The sequence below is a fragment of the Bactrocera latifrons genome, unplaced genomic scaffold (assembly GCF_001853355.1).
Source record: "Bactrocera latifrons isolate USDA-ARS-PBARC rearing strain unplaced genomic scaffold, ASM185335v1 scaffold_29, whole genome shotgun sequence".
Lineage (NCBI taxonomy): Eukaryota > Metazoa > Arthropoda > Insecta > Diptera > Tephritidae > Bactrocera > Bactrocera latifrons.
The window spans coordinates 1,996,880-2,002,221 of record NW_017536518.1 but is presented as its reverse complement, the minus strand read 5'-3'; positions in this window follow the sequence as shown (position 1 = coordinate 2,002,221).

Sequence of the window (5,342 nt, the reverse complement as noted above, 5' to 3'; positions counted from 1 at the left end):
TACAGAGGATATCTGGAGAAGAACCTATTCAGAGAAGTGATATGTTATAATGCGGTATTGAGGTTCCGGTTAATGCACAATCGGGAAAAGGGGTTCTAGAATTTATACTTCAAACCGTTATGATTTTAAGTCCTTAAATTAGTTCATGTTGTAGTAATGAGTCATTCTAGCTCGATACATTTCTTTTCTGGAAGTCTGCAAAGATCTTACCTGAAGAGAGATTTTTCCAGGTATCGAAACAAAAAGAAGTTGAAAGGGATCATATTTGATGAACTCTGTGATTGAAAAAGCAATTTGACTAGCTTGGACACTGCGACGGTAAAGGTTGCAACGTTATGAGAGAATTCTTTCCGTATCCAAATGATAGCTCTTTTATAAAATTTGGCATCAAATTGATATGCTAGAGCTTATTTTGGCTCTCAAGGTCGATATATATTTCAACCTTTGGAACAGAATTTTTCGGAACAGAATCTCCTACTCAAGTTCACTCTTTCGATTGTTTCTTTGTCTCAATTTTTTATCAATGAAACCATGTTTCGTCGATGGTGACAAAATGATGCAGAAAACCTTCGGTTTGGCCCCCAATGAATACAGTATTAATCATTACTGTAAAAAGGTCACACGGTGATATATCTAATATTCATCAGAACATTTCGATTAAGCGCAACAGTTGTTTGATTTCMTTGACTTTTCAGGCATAAATTTTTGCTTCTACCTCAGTAAAAAGCTTAGTTAGCACTTTGAGTTTTTTRAACGAGAAACTCTTAATTTCGATATGCTCGTATTGTCCCAACATTTAGGAGATTCAAAGGAACAGTTTTTGCTTTTACAGGGACATACTATACAAAACAATTAGTTAAGAAGGAGACTACTACCGTGATAGAGTCAACTGTTTTCAGAACTTTCCTCTCTAAGAGGTTTTCAGAAGTTATATCAATGATTATGATGTTAAGCGATTAAAATTTGAATGCTCAAACATTAGAAATTAACAACAAGTAACAAAATTTCCCGTTTTAAATAATATAAAATATAATAGAAAATTGTTGTTAAAAGTTTACAATAATTATAAAAAAATAATTTCAAATTTAAAGAAATAAGATAAAAAGCATTTGCAAACCTCTGAAGTAACAAATAAGTAATATTTCTTATAAGGAAAAAGACCTGCGTTCACCGCGTTTATTTTGCAGCATTTTGSTTCCAATGTAATGTGGTCTTTATATAACTATTTGTAGATTTTGTTCAACTGCTTCAAGAGARCCAAATATCTGTCCGTGTTCTAATTCTCTGAGTGAAGATAAGTAGTTGTGGTATTCAAGTCAACTGAAGTTTTTCCACTTTACGGATTTAATTCCCTCTAATTTGCGCCCTTATTTCCAAAGGAGTATGAGCTGTCAGAAGTGTAAAGTTTGAAAAAGCTAGCATTCAATTTCCTTAAAATAAACTTGAACTACTTGTATACTTCTACACCTTGATGCTAAAACTGTTTACGATACATCATTGGCCCGCAAGTAGGAATCTTAAACTTTTAAAAACTTATGTTAATCGCTATTGTCTATGAAAGTTATAGGCAAGTTGTTACGAAACAGCATTCTTTTACTTGAAATTGTGAAAGTTTTATAATTGTATGGCATGGTGTTTCAAACTCTGTTGTAGTCATCGTAAARTCGTCTGTTGAACACGATACAATCTCGAAATCGCATTGATATATCACTCTAATTGAAGGAGATTGGCTGCTAGGAAACAGAGACTGTATGGTAAGAGCGCAAGTCTTGATATATTCTCCAAAATAAATTTCATTGCATGCGGAGTGGACATAAGAAACATATACTGTGTTACCTATTCGAAAAATTCTTGAGTATTTTAAAATCTCCATTTAGAAGTATTAAGCATTGCAAAGAGGGGTAAAACTCATATAAGTGACAGCAGCTATCCATTCTGGAATAAGTTTATTGACGGACTATTGCAACCACGGAATGCTATATGTCCGTAGCACTCATCATGCTCATGCTCATGCAGCTGGCAATTGCAATTGCAGCCGAGTCAGATTTACACTTTTTATGATAACAGCGACATTTGCTTTCTACGTCCAATCAACATAGGTGAAGAGTAGCTYATATTAGTACTTTATCAAAAATGCTGACTTTATTTCGGTTGCCAAAAATACCAAAGAGAGAAAGAAATATATTAACGTGTGTATTTAATGGACATGGCGGCTGTGCTTCGAACAGAGTTTGTTTATTTTTASTGCACATTAGCTTTTTTTGTCTTCTCTTGACTCGTGAACACTCCCTTCAGTTTGGAGCCAATAAAAAAAACGAATCCTCAAACCATTTGAATAGTGAAATGTAACGGAATACTATCTACCCATTTTGTGGCAACATTTCCTTTACCATTGCATTCACCTGCGGTATCTATAATTGTTGTTGTTGCCCGCCGCAGCTCATTTCAGCGCTTTAATTGCATTTAATGTCACTGATAAAAGCCAAAGAATGTCAGCCAAACGGACAGCCCAAGCGGGCGATCAAGMAAGAAGCGGAGGGGTCATTGGGTTGTGTGGACCAGGCAGCATGTATATAAGTATATATAATATAACACACACCAATCGCACAATCTTGGCTTTTTGTGAATAAGCAAAAACTAAAAGCAACACCAACAACAACCATAAAGATAAACCAAATAGCGAAACACGGCGCTCAGCTGAAGTTTGAATGGAAATGTCGCACAACGGAAAAGCGCACCGCCGCCTGATCACCTCTCAGCTCCTAAGCGCAGCCACCTGCCAGCATCTCACGGCTGTGGTCAGCGAGTGTCAACGTCAACGTGTTACGGAAATTCTAGCAACGATTGACATTTGCGACAGTCACTGAATAATACAACAACAGCTGCAACAGTACGATTTCCATTACGAATGTGAACTGCTCAATGACATCTTCGGGTGCAATTTGCTTTGGGAATATTTTTTCGGCTTGCAACTCACATATCCGTCGCAGTAACCAAAGCAACGTTCAGTCGTCTCTGTGTGTCGTCGGTTTATTTGCTTGCACCATTTATGTCCCAGCCTGTAGTTGTGCGACTGCGAGTAAACGTTGTGCAACCAGATGCAAATCACAGCGTCGGAGCAGAGCGTTGGCATTTTTCATTTGGCTTTTGCCTCTGCAGGGGTTCAATTTCATAGAATAATTGAATGAGAGACATTTGGTGTTAGTTTAGGGGCAATTGCTGGACATGAATAGCTGGGTATTGCGACAAYTTAAGGACTACACTGAGCGAGAAAAGTATTTAACAGTGGAAAAAGTACGAAAATACCGTGSCTTAGCTCGATTAATAGTAAAGTTAGTTAAGAGTTAGTTGAAGGATGGAGTCACGCGTAGMAGTTCACGCAAGTGAGGAAAGTCCTCTGATCGTCATTCGCTTGTTAGTGGSCAGAAACGATTACTTTACATATGGCTCAAGCAGCTCACGACTTCCGGTCTTTGACCAAGTATCMTATGGATARCCTAAGAACATCCGTTWGAAGKCGAGMTAGAGTGAGAAGGCGAAACATCCTCTATACCGGATTTGGAAACCAGCGTTGTGATATCTATCTTTGGGAAGAAATCTGATGGACAGTGAGAACACAAGTCCTAAACGGATCAGGAACCATAACATACTATATATACTTTCGGAAATAAACATATCGGTTCTTTCTTCTAGTAAGAAGTTCTAACTTCCAAACAAATTTCGTACCATTTTTAAGTTTAATGAAATAATACCAGCAAATATTTGCAGTGTCGGTCACGAAGTGCAGGTGTTTATCTGGAAATTGAAACGCGATCGATAACATGTTCTTCAACGAACGACAGACTCCTGATACATTCYAAAGATAGAAAGTCCAACTGCGACGGTGAATAGCTACAACCACAAAATTATCGACAGCAAAAAGGCAAACGAAATGAAATGAAMTCAACAAACAATTCTTGACAGAACTGGATTGCGGCACAAAGCAACTATCATTGAAATGACAATAAGCCTGAATGCATTTGTGTGTGCTTCAAAGCATATTGCGTAACTTCAAGTGGGCCTTTGGTGCGGCGTAAAAACCAAACTGGTATAATAAAAACTTCTAACAACTTTTAACAGTCGCTTGCAAGAACAATAAAATAGAAATGCATTAATTGCARTGATACTTGTGTATTATTGCGGTCAACTTGCCCATGGCATTGGGGATCGAAATGAAGTCGTCAAACAAGAGACTTCATTTTAATTGAACACTGCCAAACCACTGTTATTGCTCCCAAAGCAGCAAACACTTGACCTTAACGCCGGTCAATTCTTCRACTGTTCGATTGTTGATGGTGAAGWWRTYKCYTTGGCAGAGACACTACAATTTAGGTGAAGAAAAAGTGCTTTTATATACAAATAGGTGAATAAGCATGTGTTTGTAAGTGCTGGAACCTCACAGAGACGGTGACGAATTTCAGAGTTAATACTCCTATATGATTCACCTATTACATATTTATATATGAAATAAAATAAGAACAGGTTACTATAGCGTATAGCTGTCATCAATTTGGCCAATCTGTCAACATATCTTTATCGRATGAGATCGCCTATAACCTACTTAATATAACTTCAAAATATATACTATTGGCCTTCAATGTCATATTAGTTTCTGATTAAATAGAAACTATTAATTTTTGTTGATTTTATATCTTTCGATATTTTCAATGATCACCCTAATGTACGTTTTAATACTACTAATTTATTATTTAATTTTTAGAAATTGTTTATTGATATTCTTGAATGGAGGCAACAGTTTGTTTATAACCACAATTTACCGCGACGAAGTTATTGGGTCTGGTGCAGAATATTTGTACTTTCTCGCAGAACTTTAAATTGTCATATCAATGGTAACAATTTTAAATTTTCACACATTGTTCGAAGCTGTTGTTCACTCAATTTAGTGTTTGAGGGAACTGTCGGTGACCAACGATGAGGATTTTTTCGAAATAATAAAGAAARCTTCTTGATTTCTTAATCTCCATTGGAAATATGGACTCTATACAGTTTCTTCAGCATATATTAGGTTGTTAAATATCTTCCTTCCTCCTTTTTGTCTTTTGAATTTCGTACAAAGCGCTACTGAGCTCGTATCTGGAACTAATATACATCTTTGAAAGGTTTTGACATAACCAACAAAACGACGCTATGCAAGATTAGTTCACGAACGCCGAAATTCGCGCTATTTTTTTCCTTCGTTCTGTGAGATTAATGGTGTTTTGGGGGATGGTATTCTATCACTTCGAACTGCGGAGACACCATAAATAAGCCAGCCGGCGGAAGACCCATGACGATGAATACCG